At 48.1% G+C, this 21,741-nt stretch overlaps 1 protein-coding gene across 2 annotated transcripts in view; it reads left to right on the plus strand.

The window, feature by feature from the left end:
* The first annotated feature begins 8,837 nt into the window (after positions 1-8,837).
* The window catches only part of YPEL2 (yippee like 2), a 53,036-nt gene continuing 40,132 nt past the window's right edge, over positions 8,838-21,741 (plus strand). For both annotated transcript variants that reach the window (XR_014541957.1, XM_083588083.1), the window contains exon 1: positions 8,838-8,979. The gene's annotated coding sequence lies outside the window, so the exon portion shown is untranslated. The remainder of the gene's footprint in view (positions 8,980-21,741) is intronic.

Below are 21,741 nucleotides of genomic sequence, written 5' to 3' on the forward strand. Positions count from 1 at the left end.
AGATTTTGGTCTACACTTCTAGGTTTTAGCCCCCTCAGGCTCAGAGGGTTGCATGCATGAAGCTATTCTTGTTTTCTCCCCTTCCCTGGATAAGAAGTCCAAAGCTACGTTCCAGGTATCAAGACGAAACATCTCCCCTTATTTGTGATGTCTTGTGCCTTGTTGACGGAGGGATGCTGCAAGATGCAGTAAGCTTCTTTGTGCAGAGTGCAGACACACATGCAGCCTCAGCCGTGGTGGGGGGAATGTTTGTCCAGCCCAGGTGAGTGGTAGAGCCCATGCAGAAGTTCCGGGGCTCAACCCCCAGCATCTCCAGGTAAGGCTAGGAAAAACTCCCTGGAAAGCTGCTGCCAGCCAGCGATGGCAACATTTGAGTTAGGCAGATCAATGGTCATCTCCAAAAGGAGATGATTCCCAGTGAGGATGACACTGATACAGCTTGCAGGGTCGTTGTATGCCTTGCAGAGATGATACATGCACAACTGCTCATTCAAAAAGCCTTCGGTAAATCTCAACGGTTGTCAGGATTAGCTGGGCTGGATACCCAAATGGGGGAGCACCAGCAAGATTACTATATAGTTCAATCTGACATTCATGCGGGGTGGGGTTGAATTGTCCAAACAAGTCATCTGCCAGTTGTTTTCAAAATGGTGCTGGTTGGCTGCTTTCCCGTTGTTACAACATGTGGTTTTTCCTGGGAATTCCTTCTCAGGCTAGCTGAAATGTTGATGCATTAGATGTGTTCTTTCTTGCTTCGCTGGCACGTTCCGTTGTGCTTGCAAACTTTGAAGAGCCAACAGATTTGGGGAAAGAAAATGATCTTAGCACATCCTGGGAGCTGGGCCAGTATTCTGAACTGTGGTGTTAGATCTCCGGTAGCTCAAGTGGCGTTGGCAGTCCAGGCTGCTGAACCCCCTCCAATCTACTGACAGTGATGTTTAAAAAGGTTACTTGCTGGTGGGCATGTGGCAAGATCTCATGGAAGCGGCCCCTTCATTTTGAGAGGTTACCTAGTGGCATTTGGCTATGATACGATACAATACAATAATATTTATTGTCATTGTCCCATACAGAACAACGAAATTGAAAAAATCTACATCAGACATTCAAAAACCAACAAGCCTACTATCCCAGCCTGGTCAACCGCCTAAAAACTCTGATATCCCATAATTAAATATAATATATTCCCATAGAGACTACCTTACACTGCTTTTAAAACCAAAATCACATTTGGATAGAAACTGTTTCTCAGGCGGCTAGTCCTAGTCTTTATAACCCTGTACCTTCTTCCAGGTACAGGTCCAGGGGGACGTGGGTGGCTCTGTGGGCTAAACCACAGAGCCTAGGACTTGCCGATCAGAAGGTCGGCGGCTCGAATCCCCGCGACGGGATGAGCTCCCGTTGCTCGGTCCCTGCTCCTGCCAACCTAGCAGTTCGAAAGCACGTCAAAGTGCAAGTAGATAAATAGGTACCGCTCTGGCGGGAAGGTAAACGGCGTTTCCGTGTGCTGCTCTGGTTCGCCAGAAGCGGCTTAGTCATGCTGGCCACATGACCCGGAAGCCGTGCGCCAGCTCCCTTGGCCAATACAGCGAGATGAGCGCCGCAACCCCAGAGTTGGCCACGACTGGACCTAATGGTCAGGGGTTCCTTTACCTTTACCTTTTTACCTTCTTCCAGAAGGCAGAAGCTGAAAGAGATCAGCTAGACCTTTCCCTCAATGTGGCTTGCTCTTTGCCCTTAATTTTCATTGCATACTTCTTCACGTGGCACAAAGTTAAACCGCAGAACTCACGTCCACAGGAAGCAGTGACGGCCACCAACTTGGATGGCTTCACAAGAGGATTAGACAAATTCGTAGAGAAAGGGGCTATCGGTGTCTGCTAGCCACAATGGCTCTGCTCTGCCACCACAGCAGTGCTTCTGAGTACCAGTAGCTGGAAGCCACAATGGGGAGAGTGCTCCTGTGTTCAAGTCCCGCTTGCTGGTTTACCACAAGTATCTGGCTGGCCACTGTGAGAACAGGATGCTGGACTAGATGAGCCACTGGCCTGATCCAGCTGGATCTTCCTACACAACTCTTATCACAATTATGCATTTCAAATCATTCACTTCCAGGTGTTGTGGCATGGCACAACATCACATAATAAATGCATCTGTGTCTGCATTGCCTCTGCCGTCCTTCGGAAAGAGAATTTATTTTTAAAATAGGGTTCAAAGTAGAATGTGAATCGCGGAGCTATGTTTTCCCCGTCAAACCTTTGGGGTTTCATTTGCAAGCCAGTTTAGTTCAGGCTGGGAAGCGGGTGGCGCTGTGTGTTAAACCACAGAGCCCAGGACTTGCCAATCAGAAGGTCGGCAGTTTAAATCTCCGCGACGGGGCGAGCTCCCGTTGCTCGGTTCCTGCTCCTGCCAACCTAGCAGTTCAAAAGCATGTCAAAGTGCAAGTAGATAAATAGGGACCGCTCTGGCGGGAAGGTAAACGGTGTTTCGGTGCGCTGCTCTGGTTTGCCAGAAGCGGCTTAGTCATGCTGGCCACATGACCCGGAAGCTGTATGCCGGCTCCCTCGGCCAATAAAGCGAGATGAGTGCCGTAACCCCAGAGTCGGCCACAACTGGACCTAACGGTCAGGGGTCCCTTTACCTTTGCCTTTAGTTCAGGCCGGAGACAGAACTCTCAGGAAACTGGATTGTCATGATGATGATGATGATGATGATAGTATTTATACCCTGCCCATCTGGCTGGGTTTCCCCAGCTGACTCAAAGCATTTGTCCATCTAACTCACTACCGTTGACACTGAGCAGCAGTGCCTCTCCAGGGTCTAAATCTAAAGAGGACCCTGTGACCCTTCTGCTGCTGTTGGACTCCTCATCCCATCAGCCCTGGCTAGCTCAGCCAATGGTCAGGGATGATGGGAGCTGTAGTCCAACTGTGACTTTAAATTACAGATAGGTAGCCGTGTTGGTCTGCCATAGTCAAAACAAAAAAAAATTTTTCCTTCCAGTAGCACCTTAAAGACCAACTAAGTTAGTTCTTGGTATGAGCTTTTGTGTGTATCTGAAGAAGTGTGCATGCACACGAAAGCTCATACCAAGAACTAACTTAGTTGGTCTTTAAGGTGCTACTGGAAGGAAAAAAAATTTTTTGTTTTGACTGTGACTTTAAATCACCACCTTGACCACCCCTGGCCCAGAAGTCACTGGTGTGTACACTCACCATTTCACCTCTGATAAGCAAGGGAAACAGGTTACTGGTTCCAAAACCTGATTGACTAGAAGTAGTGTGTGTGTTTGTGTGCTTAAGGATGGGGGGAAAGTTTGGTTCAGTCCACATTTTGATGCAACCAGCCCCTCACCTAAAGGGCACGTTCCAGAACAGGATTGGAACTGAAACACTGCTATTCTTTTTTTTGAAATGCGTAGTTCTCCAAATTTTACAATGTGGTTCTCCCACCAAAAACATGCATATTTGGGGGAAGGTGCTTAAAAGGGGGGGGGGGAGAACAGTGAAAATGACATTTACAATGCATTGCTCTAGGAGTGTGCTGCATTAAAAAAATGTATATAGAAGGAGAAAGGGAGACTAAAGTGCTGATTTTTTTTTTAAAAAGGTCCCACAATTAAAAAACAACAACACACAAATGGAGCAAACTAGGAATGGAGCAAACTGGGAACAGCAGATTAGAAAAGTCAGAAACTGAAATGGACAGATTTGTCCATCCCTCTGTCATTCATTCATTCATTTAACCGCACTACAACATAAAAATCACAGTATAAAAAACACAAAATACATAATAACAACAAAAACAACCTACATCACAGGGGGTTAAACGAGGAGGGGAAGAAGAACCATGTCCACGTCACTCTGAGCTCCTTGGGAAAAAGGTGGGATATAAATGCAATGCAATCAATCAATCAAGCTTGTGTGTTTTATTTATTTCATAAAATTCATATACTGTCTGATTGCACAAAAACCCTGTATGCCATTTCCAAAAGGAATAAAACAATAAAGTTATCAATAAAAAACAGCTATTTGAAATTTTAAGAAATAGTTAAGATCAATGATAAGATAAAGCAGTTTAAAACCTGTTTCCCCTCCCCTCTCTGAAGGGAAAACCATCTTCCATTGCATTCTGCTCCCTTTCAAAGCCTCCCCTGCCTGCCTCCAGCCCCCCCCCCCCGGTGTTTCCAGAGCGTTCGACTGGGGTGGGCTGTATATAAAACAAGAGCCAGGCCCCTCTCTCTGCCTCATTGTCTTTCTCTGCATGGAAACCTTGCCTAGATGATCCTGCTTCTTCCAGCACCCAAAGAATCTTGGGCACAAAGGGAGCTGTCCGTTGGTCATGTGTGCAATGCGATCCCTTCATTCATTTGCTGCACAAACCATGATCAGAGCTGTTTTAAAACGGGGGGGGGGGGCCACTGGCTGCCTGAAGCTGGTCCCGGGTTCAATCCCAGGCACTTCCAGGTAGGGCTGGGAGAAACCCCTCCCTGAAATCCTGCAAGAACTTCTGCCAGGCGGTGTAGACCAGGGTTGATGAAGCATTGATTCTCCAGATGTCACCAGACTCCAACTCCCATCATCCCTAACCACTAGCCATGGTGCTCAGGGCTGATGGGAGTTGGAGTCCAATAACATCTGGAAGGTGCTAGTTGGACAAAGGCTGTGTGTGATGTGCTCAATTATTTCTCTTCTGCTGTCTTTACTGCCTTGCCGTTATTGCATGCTAAACACCCGTCAGTCTCAAGGTTTTGTTTTGTTTTTGTTTTGACAAAGATAAAGGGCTATAAATTTTTAAAACAGCATAAAAATGAAATGTTAAAAGTATCTGTCTAGCGGGGGTTGGAAACAGCAGACTTGAAACAGCAGGAGCCTGGTCAAACTCCAACACAGTAAGAAAGAGAAAAGTCTTGCGGGGCCTGCAAAGTCCAACAGATTCATTTCATTTCATTTTTTCCCCATTATGTTTTATTAATTTTCAACATACACAATAAATACACAATTTCATCTTTTCTCTTATCTTTGTCGACTTCCCAGCCCGTTTTCCATAGAGTTTCTCCTCTTTTGCTGCACCCTGTCTTCTATCTATTAAATCATAACCACAATATTATAATCTAATCATTTCTGTCGCTCATAGCTCAAATCCTGCTCATGAGTTCATCCTACTATAATATTTCTTTAAATAGTCTAAAAAAGGCATCCATTCTTCCATAAAACCCTTGCCATTAGATCCTCTTAGTTTTGCTGTTAATTTTTCCAGTTCTGCCTAGTCGCATTATCTTACTTATCCATTCTTCAGTCCAACAGACTTATTTATGGCATCGCCTTTGTGGACTAGAGTCCTGTTCGTCAGATGCGTGAAGCCTTGTACTTGGTGGGTAGCTGTGATGCCTATAGGGTCTGGTAGGGCGGAAAGCAAGGAGCCCAACACTAGGTGGCGCTAGAACCCTTATTGGCAGAGCCAGGACTTCCTTTTATTTGTCCTAAGTTTCCAAACTCTCAGTCTTCTAGTGTTATGAGCAAGGGAGAAAAACCTTTCTCTGCCCACTTTCTCCATGCCATGCATAATTTTATAAACTTCTCTCGTGACACCTGTTATGCTGTTGCTGGTGAATTGCTGTTTTGGGTTCGGAGGTGATCTGCAAGGAATCGCAAGTCCCAAGGCCAGTGAGAGGGGAGTATAATTATCCAGATTCTGGATGCTAGTGTCATAGGCTGAGCTGGATGGCTCATTTTGAGTTGCACAGCACGTAAGAACAGCTTGCTGTATCAGGCCAAAGGCCCAGCTAATTGAGCATCCTGATTTTACTGTAGCCAACCAGATGCTTGTGGGGAAACCTCAAGAGAAATCACAGCCCAAGAGCACTCTCCCCACTGCCTGCCCCACATTTTCCAGCAACTGGTATTCAGAAGCATTACGGCTTCTGCCAACTCTGGAGGCAGGGAATAGTCATAATGGCTAGTACAGTCGTACCTTGGAGGCCGAACGCCTTGAGAGTCGAGCGTTTTGGCTCCTGAACATTGCAAACGTTCCGGTTTGCGAACGTTCTTTGGAACCCGAACGTCAGGTGCAGCTTCTGCACCTTCCGATTGGCTGCAGGAGATCCCTGCAGCCAATCGGAAGCCACGCCTTGGTTTCCAAACATTTTGGAAGTCGAATGGACTTCCTGAACGGATTCCATTTGACTTCCAAGGTACGACTATAGCTGTTGATCGTGGAACCTCTAAACGTTGTTGTATTGGCATCCTTCTGTCTTGGGAGACAGTGGAGAAGTGCATCTTGGGGGGGGGGGCAAAGTCAAACTGTTGGAGAGTTACAGTGCCTGCTGTGGCTGTAGAAACCGATGCGGGAGAGACATGTTTTGTTGCAGTTAGGGCAGAGGAAGGCGTCTGGCTGTGCTGATGTAGGTTTATTCTCTCTGCACTCGTCTTGGCTGTCATTCCTCCTTTGCTTAAGCCAAGCGCAATTCTGACTCCCACCACCTTAACAAGTAAGTTCAAATGATGCAATTCAAATTGTTCTAGGATTGGGGTTGGGCTGGGGGTCTCTTCCAACCCTGTGGTTTTTACAGCTGTGTAAGGTTTGAGTCTGCAGAAGAGGATAGTTTTATTTTATTGTATTTTATTATTTTATGGTCAAGCTAGTGTCTCATGTCAAACAGATAGTTTGGCACACAGATAGTCTGGGACATTCTCTTTTGTTGGAACCTTTGCATAACTAAAGCGTTGGCTGGGCACAAGTGATTTGTTGCCATAGGAGCTAATAGCTGGAGACCCTTCTGGAAGGTGAGCTGGAGAGGGCTTCTTTTTCTTCCTCCCCTCTCCCCTGGAGGTGATGTTATTGCTGTGTGTGAAAGAGAACAGGGAGGCTAGAAACAGAGGAAACTGCCTTATTCTGAGTCAAACAACTGGTCCACAGAACTCAGTATTGTCTACACTGACTGGCAGCAGCTCTGCAGTGTTTCAGGCAGGGGGCATTCCCAGTCCTACCTGGAGGTGCCAGGGACTGAACTAGGCGCTCTGCCCACCTGGGATTCCCAACAACTGGTCATAACCTGCATCAGCCCCAGTCAGCATGGCCAATGGTCAAGAATGATGGAGGCAGTAAGCCACAACATATGGAAGGTTTGGGAAAGCTGTCCTAAGCAAAAGAATAAAAGGACACAAATCTGACCTCAGAAATGGCAGCATTCAGAAAGGAGTAGGAGCACATTTCAAGGTGTCAGGGCATTCCCCACTGATGTTAGAATTGCCAGACTTGAAGGATGGAATTTAAAAGGAAGGCTCACGAGTGAAGCTGCTACATTGCAAATACTGGAGACATCCAATGCAATTCATTTGGGACTTAATAGAGACAATGGTTTGCAGTTGTAAATTCACTCAGCACTACCAAGTCGGTTTGTTTCATAGCCTATCAACTGCTTCCCTAAAGAGTCTCTGTGCTTATCCTGTCTACATTGTAGCTCTAATATGAATGGTCACTACCTGCATTTCTGGCATTTCTGTTTTCCTCTGACCCCACTGCATACAACTCTCCTTCTACTGCTATGCACGTGTGAGTGTGTGTACACACCCCTGTAACTGAGAATCACCACCATATATGGGATGAAGTAGGCTCTAGTTCAGCACACCTTGGGCCGGAATAACAAATGCGTGCTCCTTCAACATGCCACAAGACTCTTTGGGGTTTGTTGTTCTTGTTTTGCAGTATTCTTATCTCCTGGCCAAGCCCACAATCCTAAACCCAATTAACTGGGGTGGTGGTGGTGGAGGAAATAAGCACCATTTAATCCAATGCAATTTACTTCTGAGTAATCACTTTGCCAACAAAGGTCTGTATAGTTAAAGCTATGGTTTTCCCAGTAGTGATGTATGGAAGTGAGAGCTGCACCATAAAGAAGGCTGATTGCCGAAGAATTGATGCTTTTGAATTATGGTGCTGGACTGCAAGACGATCAAACCTCTCCATTCTGAAGGAAATCAGCCCTGAGTGCTCACTGGAAGGACAGATCCTGAAGCTGAGGCTCCAAGACTTTGGCCACCTCATGAGAAGAGAAGACTCCCTGGAAAAGACCCTGATGTTGGGGAAGATGGAGGGCACAAGGAGAAGGGGACGACAGAGGACGAGATGCTTGGACAGTGTTCTCGAAGCTACCAGCATGAGTTTGACCAAAGTGCGGGAGGCAGTGGAAGAAAGGAGTGCCTGGCGTATGGGGTCACGAAGAGTCGGACACGACTAAACGACTCAACAACAACAAATCCAATGCAATTTACTTCTGAGTAATAGCCATAGGGGTCCATGGGGTCACGAAGAGTCGGACACGACTAAACAACAATAGCCATAGGACTGCAGATCGGCAACTTGGGACACCCGCGCCTCGCACGATTCCAAGACGTTACCTGGGAGCAAGACCCATAGAGGTGAACGGGGCTTGATCCCGAGGAAGCCCATTCCCCGCTCCTCCGCCTTGGCCCGGGATGCTGCACCCCGCGGCCCCTTTAAGGCGCGCTGCGTTCGGTTTGTTATCTTCCCTCCCACCTCCCATGCTGGCGGGGCCTCCGCGCTTGCCATTGGCTGCCTGGCCGCCCAGCTGTTGTCTGCGCCTCTCAGCTCCCTCTTCCTCCGAGCTGGGGGGGAACAGCCCCGGGAACCCAACCCGCCGCCGCTTCCCATTGGCCCCTTGGAAAAAAGGGGGCTGCGGCCGCCGGCAGCCAACCGGCTGGGTGTTGCTAGGTGCCAGGGCGCGCCTATTGGCTGGCTGGGGTGGCCATCAGAGGAGCAGGGGGCGGGCGCTCGCCTGCCCTTTATAAAGGGGAGGGGGGTTCGCTAGCGGGGGTTGGAAATCAGGGGCGCCTTCGGGGAAAGGGGAGGGAGCTGCAGAGCTGGAGGAGGCTGGATCTCTCCAGGGGGGCCCTGCTCCTTCTGCGCGCCGCTTGCGTTGCGGGAGGCTGGAGAGGCTCCAGCGCCGGGCAGGTGCGGGTGAGTGCAGAATTGGTCCCGATCGATCTGTGTGCTGCTGCTTTTTTATAATATCAAAATGTGGTTAAATATATATATATGTTGCGGGGATCCAACCTCCAGAAAGCGGGGTGATCGGGGAGTGGAGGCGCGCCAAGCACTTGGAAATCCAGGGATCCCGGAGTTCTAAATTACGCACGGTGCGGGGCGCAGAAGGAAAACAACCGCCGCCGTGCGTAATGAAGAACAACTCCGGGATCCCGGGATTATTTTGGGAAAGCGGGTGGGGAGGGCGATCCTTCTGGCCAGATCCGACTCTTTCCCGCCGCCGCCGTCCTCCCCCCCCCGCCCCGCCACTCAGTCCAGGAGGGAGATCGGGGGCTGGATCGGCGCCCAGAGGCCAAATCGCCTGGGAAGCTGGGGATGGCGCGCGCCGAGCGAACCGCAGGAGACGTGACGGCCCTGTCTGGAGCTGTGTTCCAGCCTCGCCAAGGGTCACTACTTAATACCCGGCGTTATTACGCTTTTAATCTCCTGCCGCTCTCCTCCTCTCCCTCTCCCTCTCTCTCTATCCCGACTCTCCCCCCAAAAAGAGCATCTCTAGGGCTCCCTGGATTCCTGGCCATTTCTGCTTGTTTTCATTTATTTCCTCTCCTGCCCACTTTTTGAATTGGGAAGCTGGCTGGGGGGGGGGGGAGACTCCCATTCTGTAGGCACAATGCAATGACAGGCAAGTCTACTCGGAAGTAAGACCCCCTGGGCGCCGGTGGGGCTTGCACTCTCTTGGGTTGTGCCCCGCGTCAGGCGTACTGGGATGGACCCATTGAAATAAAACGACCGTGGCTCTTACAGACCCATTAATTCCAATGGGTCTACTCTCGAGTAGAACTTCGCTGGATGCCATTCCTAGTAACTGCGTGTTGCGGCCAGTACTGGATCTGCTCAGAGCAGGTCCATTGACTACAGTGGTCCGCGGCTGAACCTCTTCCGCTTGAGGCGCATGTGTTTGAGACCCAATTTATTTACGTGATAATAAGTTGTTGTAAACTGATTTTAACGTTGTGCTTCGATTGTTGTAAGGACCTTTAGGGTGAAGGGCCGGGTATAAACGGCCCCATTAATTTAAATAGGTCTACTCTGAGTAAAAGGTAGTTGACTGCAGCCCTGTGTTTAGAGGTGCAGCATTTTTACTGAAGGAGCCTAGATCCAGCAGCTCTCCCCTTCATTTCTTTCCAGGTTTTGAAATGGTTTATTTGCTGCTGTTTAAGCTTTTCCACAGGTCAACGTGGAATCAATGCGGAGCCTGGGCAGAGGGCTGCCTTTCTCTGTTTTGATTCCGGTTTGCGTCAATCCCCAGGGCTTGATTTATCAATGGTACTGTGCAATTCGAAAAGGATTTGGAGAGGATGCAATTGGGTGCCCCTTTTCACAATATACCAGAGTCCTGAGGACCCTGAGTGAGGCTGCTTTTGAGAAAGTCTCTCTCTCTCTCTCTGTAGCTTGTGGGGTGAGCTCTTCACAATTATGTCTGGGTACCTATTTCCCCATTTATAGTTTCCACGATTACAAAACTGTCTAGGGAATGCATTTAGGGCGGAATAATCCATCGCAGCGTTAAGTCGCAACAGTGTTTTAAATACGTTTCAATCTCTGCAACATTTCAGCCCTTGCTTCCTTGCTTCCTTTCTCCTTTTGCCACAGACCCGTCAAGTATCAGGTTGCTCTTATGCCCATTTTACACATGTGGAAGACTGAGCAGGGGAGCCAGTGTGTGGCGTAGCCAATTTGGCCAGAACTCTTGGCTGTTTCCCAGATCCAAAAACCCTGGAACAGATCTCTGTGTTTGGATCAAAGTTTCTTGTTGGTGGATTGGCACCTGGTTTGTGTGTGTTTGGTTTCCGGAAGGACAGAGGTGCCTTTTGCAAGACGTGTGTCCTAATGTGCGGGGGTGGGAACTGACTGAAGACTTATTTCCTTGGCAGGGCACTCTGCACAGACACAAAGGCACTATATTTTAGGGAAAGCCTCTGCTTTTTCAAGCTTGACCAGCATTGTAACCCTAGCATGGATTAAGTCCTAAAAGCGAGACTGTGACTGTATCGCAAATAGCCCACTCACCTGTGGCGAGTCAACGTTAGCTCTAGGTAACCAAGCTAGGAACATGGTTGGGGCAGGAGTCAGTACTTTCCCCCTGCCCCCCAGGGACTGATGTGCAGTGGTACCTCGGGTTAAGTACTTAATTCGTTCCGGAGGTCCGTTCTTAACCTGAAACTGTTCTTAACCTGAAGCACCACTTTAGCTAATGGGGCCTCCTGCTGCCGCCGCGCTGCTGAAGCACAATTTCTGTTCGCATCCTGAAGCAAAGTTCTTAACCCGAGGTACTATTTCTGGGTTAGCGGAGTGTGTAACCTGAAGCGTATGTAACCTGAACCGTATGTAACCCTAGGTACCACTGTACTGCAAATGAATAACTTTGACCTGTGGGGGCAAAACAGGCCACTAAATGGATTTTGTGGAACAGAAACATTGCTTGTGAATTTTGCAAGGCTGGGATTGAAGTAGCAGTAAGTTGTATCCACCCCCACCCCCACCTTGCATCTTCTCTCTCTCTCTCTCTCTCTGTGTGTGTGTGTGTGTGTGTGTGTGTGGATCTACTTGGATCACATGGGACTTAATAGCTCAGGATGAGATTTTCCTCCATGTAAGGCCAAGAAAAGCAACCAAGCCTTCAAGACTTTCTGCAATTCAGGAAAGTCTACCCAGGGATTTAGATGGAAGCTGTGGGGTGGGGTATTTAGCACCCTTCCTCACAGTGTAGTTCATGGTTAGGCAAACTAAGGCCCAGGGGCCGGATCCAGCCCAATCGCCTTCTAAATCCAGCCTGTGGACGGTCCAGGAATCAGCATGTTTTTACATGTGTCCTTTTATTTAAAATGCATCTCTGGGTTATTTGTGGGGCATAGGAATTCGTTCATCCCCCCCAAAAAAAAATATAGTCTGGCCCCCCACAAGGTCTGAGGGACAGTGGACTGGCCCCGTGCTGAAAAAGTTTGCTGACCCCTGTTGTTCACACCCTGCAGAAGTTAAGCTGCTAACTTCTGTCCTTCTCTCTTCCTCCTCTCCCCATCCGCACCCCCACGTGATTCTGTTTCTATTTATTTACCAACGTTGCTGCTGCTGTTGCTCTCTGGTCTGGTGCTGCAAAGGGCTTAAGGGTGCTACGCAAAAGAGGGAGGTGCTATTTTTATGTACAAAATTTCCTCTGCTGTGCAAGGAAGGGGGGGTGTTCCCATGTATTAACAGAATGGTGCCTTTCCTCTTGTGCATCTTGTCCTTAAAACAAGAGGGGGAAACACACACACCCCAATTTCACCCTGCAGAGGAGATAAGGATATAGGAAGCTGCCTTATATATCAGATCAGCCCTTTGCTCCATCTAGCGCAGATGCTCATCCACTGAGCCCCAGCTCTTTCCCTAAAAATTAAAAATAAAAACCAAGATCCTAGCCCTCATGGCTTTGAATTCAGAACCGATTCTAATAGGAACATAGGAAGTTGCTTTGTACTGAGTCAGGTCTCTGATCCATCTCAGTATTGTCAACAGTGGCTGGCAAGGAGTCTCTCTCACCCAGCCTTGCCTGGCGAAACAAAGGAATGAACCTGGGACCTTCTGCATGCAGGGCAGATGTTCTTCCACAGAGTTACGGCCCCTTCCATGCATTGACCACAGTCTTCCAGTCCACATTTATCAGAGCTGGGTATGAAGAGATCCTGCTCTTATAAAGACAAATGCTGTTCTTTCGGATTCAAATGTATGCCAAAAGTAGGGGGCAAAGGTGAGATGGGGGGAAATCAGAACCCTATGCCAAAAGAAGTTGGGTTTTTCAATGTCTGTACACCATACAACCTCTTCTTTTCATCATTCATTTTGCAGTGCTTGGTTTTTTTGCACGCTTTTCCTTCTGTCCATCATGGGGGGGAGGCAGTGGGTTCCCCCTCCCCTTAGAAACTCTACTCTGCCATCGCAAGCTCCTGAGACTCCACCTACCGATCTGCTTCCAAGCATCCCTTTCCATGAGGACAATAAACTCACTTAAAAGTTCACAATTTTTAATCTTTTTTTTTAAAAAATGTTATTCCCATAAAAGTTTGCTTCTCTTTGCCCCGTACTGCAAATAAATCCCCTTTGGCACAGAATCGCAGCAGTCATGTGCCCCCGCCCTCGTTTCAGACTCTGCTTCCAGCAGGGCAGATGAAATTAAGAGCCTGCTGAAGCCCTAGGGATTTTATTTTATTTTTTAAAACATGCAGATGCAGTCGCTGGCTTTATCTCTCCCGTGGGGGCCGAGGGAGACAGCAAATGTTCTGTCTCTGAGTGCATGTCTTGAAGGCAGTGGTTTCTGAGATACAGACAGAAGAGGGGAATCCTCAGGCTGTGAAATAAAACAGCCAACAAACTCTTCTGATTTGCCCTCGGAAACAGGCCTTGCTGCAGTGACAAAGACGATGGTTGCTTGATCGTGCACTTTCATACATACATTGCAACCACAGAAGGGAGTTTGGTTAGTGGAAACTCTGCTAGGATAAAAATAGCACCCTGATGGGGGTGGATTTGACTGGAGGGGCCCAGGTTCAAATTGTGTTGGGCAAGTTGCTGCATCTCAGCCTAGCCTACCTTGAAGGGTGGTTGTGGGTTTTGAACAAGCCTAAGTGTGCTACCAGGGACGCGGGTGGTGCTGTGGGTTAAACCACAGAGCCTAGGACTTGCTGATCAGAAGGTCGGCGGTTCGAATCCCCGCAACGGGGTGAGCTCCCGTTGCTCGGTCCCTGCTCCTGCCAACCTAGCAGTTCAAAAGCACAAAGTGCAAGTAGATAAATAGGTACTGCTCCGGCAGGAAGGTAAATGGCGTTTCCGTGCGCTGCTCTGGTTCGCCAGAAGCGGCTTAGTCACACTGGCCACATGAACCGGAAGCTGTACGCCGGCTCCCTCGGCCAATAAAGCGAGATGAGCGCCGCAACCCCAAAGTCGGTCACGACTGGACCTAATGGTCAGGGGTCCCTTTACTTTTACCTTTTTAAGTGTGCTACCATAGCTTCTGTTTAAAGCAGCCTTTCTCAACCTGTCGGTCCCCAGATGTTGTTGAACTACAACTCCCATCACCCCTAGCTAGCAAGGCCAGAGCTCAGGGATGATGGGAGTTGTAGTCCAACAACATCTAGGGACCCACAGGTTGAGAACCGCTGGTTTAAAGCTATTTCTTTTTTAACATAACAGATTGCTCTGTTTAAAAAACATCTTTTTTTTTTAAGAATCTCAATGTGGTAATCAAACTGCACATCAAGGATCTGGGGCTCTTGGGGTTTGGAGGTCAAATACTAGCTTACTATTATAGAACGTTTTACATTAAGTTTGGGCTTACAGAAGCAGCAGAATGAAGTGATAGCATCTGGAAGAGGAGTAGCTAATGAGACGCCTGCAGAACCTTGTTGGAGGACTACAACTCTCATCAGTCCCAGCTGGCTCGGCCAATGATCAGGGATGATGGGAGTTGTAGTCCAGGAACTTCTTGAGGTCACTGCATTGGGTACCCCTCATATGGACTATACCACTTCAGACTTGGTGGGGGATTTGGTTTTTAAATAGGGAGCGGGGAACCTTCTATAGTGGTACCTCGGGTTAAGTACTTAATTCGTTCCGGAGGTCCATTCTTAACCTGAAACTGTTCTTAACCTGAAGCACCACTTTAGTTAATGGGGCCTTCTGCTGCCACTGTGACGCCAGAGCACGATTTCTGTTCTCATCCTGAAGCAAAGTTCTTAACCTGAAACACTATTTCTGGGTTAGCAGAACCTGAAGTGTATATAACCTGAGGTACCACTGTATCTTGTGAACCTGAGATCTTGTGATGAAGGGTGGAACAGTATATAATTTGTTGTTGTTGTAGTAGTTGTTCCAGTTGATGGGCAGGGCTGAATTTGGAAGTGGATAAGGCCACACACAGACACACACTGTACCTTTGAAGCACATTCAAAGCACATTTCTCCCTCCCCTCAAAGAATTCTGGGCAATGTAGTTTGTCAAGGGGTACCCAGAATTCTTTGAGCGGAAAGAAAGTGCTTTTCAGGTATTGTGGCCTTAGACACACAGAGTCAGGCATGCATGTTAGGGGTCCTCCACTCTGTGCATTTAAAGCATGTGGCTCCCCCCCCCAAAAAAAATAATCCTGGGAACTGCAGGTGCTGGGAATTATAGACCCATAATGAGGGATCTAAATTTCCCAGGATCCTCTGGGGGAAGCAGTGTCCTTCAAATAGATGTGCCCAGAGATACACGCAGGTGTCACAATACATAGAGGGTAGAGTTACCTCTTTCTAACTGCAACACCCCCACCCCACCTCCTAGAACAGCCCCCTGCCTCCTGAAGTTAGGCTTGAGAACAAGCTCCTGTTTGTTTCAACGGAAGGCTTTTCCCAAGACTGGTTAGAGTCTGGGGGTGAAGAGGGGAGGCCCTAATCTGGCCTTTGGGCTGGCACCTACTGGCCTCTGATTTAAATGATTCCCCTGTGTGCAAGCCCCCCCCCCCCAAAAAAAAATTATCATTGCAAGAAGTGAGGTGAGGGAACATCTCCTTAATGTTCAAGACCTGCCATTTCAAGTTCCTGCCACCTCCTCCTTGCTAATCTTCGGTAGTAGTAGTAATAATAATAATAATAATTTTTTATTTATACCCGACCCATCTGGCTGGGTTTCCCCAGCCACTCTGGGCGGCTTCCAACAGAACACTAAAATACAATAACCTGTTAAACATTAAAAGCTTCCCTAAACAGGGCTGCCTTCAGATGTCTTCTAAATGTCAGGTAATTGTTTATCTCTTTGACATCTGGTGGGAGGGTGTTCCACAGGGCGGGCGCCACTACCGAGAAGGCCCTCTGCCTGGTTCCCTGTAACTTGGCTTCTTGTAGCAAGGGAACTGCCAGAAGGCCCTCGGCACTGGAGCTCAGTGTCCGGGCAGAACGATGGAGGTGGAGACTGGACCAAGGCCATTTAGGGCTTTAAAGGTCAGTACCAACACTTTGAATTGTGCTCGGAAACGTACTGGTAGGCCTGTGGTCACTGTTTTGAAGATTGTGGGGCGAGTGGTCTGGGCTTGTGGGAAATATGCGCCTTGCCTCAGTCCCCCTAGTGCATTGGGGACCTGACATGTGCTCTTGAGGGCGGGGGGTGAGCTTCCTGGCTTGCAATCTGGACTTGCAGACAAGGCTGACATTTTTTTCCATACCCTGCATGTGATCTCTCAGCTAGCCTTGAGCTGTCCTCCATTGGAAGCAGATTGCTGGGCAAGGTAGATTTAAAATCCTGACCTGACACCGCCATTCTTATTTTCTTAAAAGAACAAAAGCCACGCTTGGAGAATCTCCCAGGCCTCTCTGTCTGGTTTTTGGCACCCTCGCCAGCCCCACAGCCCTCACTACCATTTGCTTCACCTCCCTTGCGAGTGTCTCTGGCAGGCTGGAGTCTGTCCCTGACGTGTAATATTTAGTTATGCTCTACCTTTTGTTAAATGGGACTCAAGGCAGCCCTACGCTTATTGCATTTATATCTCACCTTTCCTCCAGTTAGATCAAAGTGGCTTACATGGTTCTCCACCCCCCACCAGATTTGGTCCTCAGAACAACCCTGTGAGGTAGATTTGGACTAGCTCAATATCTTCTTCATGTCTGAAGCTGGAATTTGAACCCTGGTTCTCCTAGGTCCTAGTCTGACACACTTACTACACACCAGATGTCGTCTTTTTGCTTGCCTGGATGGCAATGTGGAATGTGGCCCCCAGAATATTAGATTGTGGCCCTCTGGCTGAAAAAGATGGCCCACCCCTGGCTGAAAGTATCTTTCCTGTTCCGTATCCAGGTGTCATGTGTGCGAATCATGTGCTCCTGAGTCTCTGTCAAGGTGGAGGCGTGTGTGTGTGTGTGTGTGGAATGAACTTGTCTAACAACCCCAGGGCAGCACTGGAGACGGCTGGCTAGGGGCTGGGTTCCTCTTGCGTTGAGGCTGAGGCAGCAGTCTTCCTACCTGCAGATTCTGCGTCTCTCTTGGCTCCAGATTACTTTGCTCGCTGTCCCTGGCAATCCATTTAATTAATTAGCTCATCAGGCTGATGAGGATGCTGGCCCGGGGTGGGTGGCGTCAGCGGCAGAAAAGGGGTGGCAGCTGGTGGGAGGTTGACCCTGCAATCTTGGCATGTTTTGCACCCAAGACCCTGCAGCAGGGCGTCTTGCTTTGAGCCAGCGTACTGGCTAAACCACAAAGCCTAGGGCTTGCCAATCAGAAGGTCAGTGGTTCGAATCCCCGTGACTGGGTGAGCTCCTGTTGCTCTGTCCCAGCTCCTGCCAACCTAGCAGTTCGAAAGCACATCAAGTGCAAGTAGATAAATAGGTACCACTCCGGCGGGAAGGTAAACCGCGTTTCCATGTGCTGCTCTGGTTTCGCCCGAAGCGGCTTAGTCATGCTGGCTACATCACCCGGAAAAACTGTCTGCAGAAGCGGACAAACGCTGGTTCCCTTGGCCTTGTGGAAGAGTAACAAGAGCACATGCAAAGTGTTTTGTCACTTCATCCTAGCCCCATACAGTTGGGGCTGGGGTTGACTGTGGGGTTTTGAGTCTCACTTGACTCAGAAGTGAGAAACCAGAAGGTTTCCATTTTAGAAAGTTAACGTCTGGTGGGATATTCTTCTGCGATATTTCTCTTAACTTGCTATAAAAAGCTCAGAAAAGTTTTCATTGGGGTTGGTCAGTCTCCCCCCCCCCCCACCGCTGGAGGGTCTGCATTTTCTGGTGAGAGGTGATCTTTTGGGAAAAGGTAAAGGTAAAGGGACCCCTGACTCTGGGGTTGCGGCACTCATCTCGCTTTACTGGCCGAGGGAGCCAGCGTACAGCTTCCGGGTCATGTGGCCAGCATAACTAAGCCGCTTCAGGCGAACCAGAGCAGCGCACAGAAACACCGTTTACCTTCCCACCACAGTGGTACCTATTTATCTACTTGCACTTTGAGGTGCTTTTGAACTGCTAAGTTGGCAGGAGCTGGGACCGAGCAACGGGAGCTCAGCCCGTCGCGGGGATTCGAACCGCCAACCTTCTGATCGACAAGTCCTAGGCTCTGTGGTTTAACCCACAGCGCCACCCGCGTCCCTGATAATCAGTATAATTTGACTTAATTCGACTTTTATGGTGGTGATTTCACTCTCCATTAAATCGCTTTCAAAGTATGATCTGCTCGTGACAAACGTTTCCCCCTGCCCCACGTGGTGTTAGTGTTACGGTTCTTCCCCAAACCACCACAAGCACCCTTCCTCCTGGCCTATCTAGGGTCAGGGAGTTCCACAGGTCAACGGCATCTATGCCAGCTGCGACTCAATGAATGATATACGACAGTGATTCTGCAGTGAGTGCAGAGATAAAAACTTGGTTGTGCTGCAACCACGGGGATGGGGGTTGGGTGGCCGGGAGAGGGAGGGAACCACCAGGCCGTGATCACTGTGATCACTTGAATTTAATTGGGATCTCTGCTGCAGAGGCTTAGTGAGCTATATGGGCTAATGAGGTTACAGTGTGGTTTACGTGTAACGCAGTCTGTCCCAGTAACACTGCATCGAAAAGTAATTTCGTCTCTTCCACGCAAGCACCCTTTTTTTGTGTTCTCTCATTCAGTAGTATTGTGGGTCTCCTACCCTCCCCCCCCCCACAACCACTGCTGTGATTTGGGAGTTGTTAATAGCTGGTAAGTGGGATCATATAACTGTAGGGACCCCCAATGGTCATCTAGTTCAACCCCGTGCAGGAAAGTTATGGATCAGAGTTGATATTCCCTTTTCTTGTTGTTTAGTCGTTTAGTCGTGTCCGACTCTTCGTGACCCCCTGGACCAGAGCATGCCAGGCACTCCTGTCTTCCACTGCCTTCAGTTTGGTCAAACTCATGCTGGTAGCTTTGAGAACACTGTCCAACCATCTCGTCCTCTGTCGTCCCCTTCTCCTTGGGCCCTCCATCTTTCCCAACATCAGGGTCTTTTCCAGGGAGTCTTCTCTTCTCATGAGGTGGCCAAAGTATTGGAGCCTCAGCTTCAGGATCTGTCCTTCCAGTGAGCACTCAGGGCTGATTTCCTTCAGAATGGATTAGTTTGATCTTCTTGCAGTCCATGGGATTCTCAAGAGTCTCCTCCAGCACCATAATTCAAAAGCATCCATTCTTCAGCGACCAGCCTTCTTTATGGTCCAGCTCTCATTTCAATACATCACTACTGGGAAAACCATGGCTTTAACTATACGGACCTTTGTTGGCAAGGTGATGTCTCTGCGTTTTAAGATGCTGTCTATATTCCCTTATTCTCACAAATAAAAGATGGGGTGTATTAACCAGTTCCTGGGCTGATCCATTCCAGACAGTAGATAAGGAATGGCAGCATTAAATGTTTCCTCCTCCCGGTCAATTAAAAAATAATCCCTGCACTTAGAAAGCTAGCATGTTGGAGAGAAGAGTTCTAGACACTGATGATTATTTTATGAATGATTGCTAAGGATGGAGTTGTTCTCCTTTTTGGGGGAGAATGTGTACCCAGCAGCTTGCAAAGCTTTGAATGCGCAGTAAAACAGGAACCGTAAAATATAAACACTTGATACAAAATGCTTGTAAAATAGCAATGAAAGTTAAGTGGTTTTAAAGAGCACCCAGCATTAAAATCAGGGAACCACAGGCTGGTAAACCCTAAAATCAAGCATATGTTAATAGATAGGTATTCATTCAGCAGCTGCCTGGAGAGTAAAATAAAAGGGGCTTGGCGGATCTCCCTGGATAAGATAACACTGTGGTCTTGGTGCCAACACTAAGAAGGTCATGCCTTGGTCACCGACCTGTCTGCTCTTGTGTAGGGGTACCAGGGCCTTTGATACTGATCTCAACCGGCAGACAGATTCATATTTTTATTTATTTCACAAAATGCTTACAACTGCTAAATTTGCTTAAATGAGCTTGATGGCTGTTTTGTTGCAAGGGCTTTGCAAGCGTTTGTTATCTTGGTTTCTCCTCCAAGAAGCCCCTTCTTTACTTCTGAGTATCTGTGTATCAGTAACGTAATATCAATAATGCACAGCCTGTGACAGACCTGAATGGATTGAGCAGGTGTCTGGAAAGTCCTGGTGATTGTGGGGTTCAGGTAACTGAAAGACTTAAATTTATCAGCCCTCTTAAGTTCATTATTATGCAGACAGTCTGCATAATAAGTAGCAAGGCATCCAGAATATTTTATATTGAACTTGACGCTGAACAGACTTGCTCTGTCTTTCTCTTTCCTGACAAACTGATCTGCTTCAATTTGTGTTTTCTTTGGGGAAGGGGAATTCATGGTGCAGAAAGACTCCAGAATTTAAGTCTGCACAGGGATTTTGAGCTCTTGCCTCCCCCCACCCAAAAAAAATCCAAGGTGTTGAATTATTCTGTGGCAAGCGGGAAGTATTTTGTACATGCTCAGAGGTGTTCATGCTATGCTCCGTGCTGGGGCACAGGGGTGAAATAAGGTGAATTATGTTGCCTCTGTGGATCATAGGAGCAAATTAGTTTAATTTGTGTATGTGACTGTACTTCCGAATGTGTTCTTTTGCCAGTCAAGGTGGGAAACTGTCTCTTTATCCCACCCCAGATCCTGCTCTGAATTCTGACAATCTTGAAATTGTGTGGCTTACCTTGAAACCCCTTTGTCTATAGTCACCAATGGTGAGAACAGCTACATGCAAGCGAGTGGAAAGAAAGAAAAATACCCCTTTTCTGTATATTGGAAGAGAGTTGGCTTTCCTTTGCCCTTTCATGAAGTCAGTCACAAATGACCTGACAGCTTGTTGTAGATGGCTAGAGTACTTTTAGGAAAACAGGATAACAAGGGCTATTATCTGACAGAAATAAATCTTACCATAGCGAATAAGACATGTGAGTTTTAATTGATGGATCAACCAATTAAAATTTATGTATGGGGGGAGGCAAAGGATAGCTATCAAGCAAGCAGAATAACTTTTTAGGTGTGTCTGTGTCTTCAGGTAGGCAGGGTCTTAGAGCAGGGGTTCCCAAAGTTTGGTCCACGGACTACCAATGGACCACAAGTTTCATTCAGCTGGTCCTCAGTGGATCCGCATTCAATATTAATATTTATTTTTTTAAAAAAAATTGTGTTTGTAATACATCTTTTATTTCCTGTCTAGTACTACAATTTGAATTCTGTGAAATTCAGAATCGTAATACTGTACAATAAAATGCAATATATAAGAAGCAAGAAATACAGTGGTACCTCGGGTTACATACGTGTCAGGGAACTGACATTGGAGCGCAGAGCGGAGGTAGGGCTCTCCGATGATGCAGGAGAAGGGACCAGCAGGGAGAGGGAGAATACTTCCATTGGGGAAGGAAATAAGCGTGACACCAGGAAAGAAGGGGAGGAGGAAAGGTCTTCGGAGAGAGGGCTCCAAGACCCTTCCACAGGGTCCAGCGGGGAGAGCCCAGGACCTCCGCTGGCCACGCCCACTCTGCGCAGGAGACTTCCGCGCAGAGAGGCGAGGAGGAGACTTGGTGTCAAACAGCTTTTATGTTGGAAGAAGTTCAGGGAACGCCCACTGACGGATTCTGCCAGTGACTGAGACAGTCGCCTTGTAAGGGCTGTCAAATCAGGGAAAGGTTTAGCTACCCCAACAGCTGGGAGCAGTTTGGAATTTACCCACAAGCAACCCCAATTCCCATTACAATA

This window comes from Podarcis filfolensis, assembly GCF_964270895.1.
Source record: "Podarcis filfolensis genome assembly, chromosome: 15".
Classification (NCBI taxonomy): Eukaryota; Metazoa; Chordata; class Lepidosauria; order Squamata; family Lacertidae; genus Podarcis; species Podarcis filfolensis.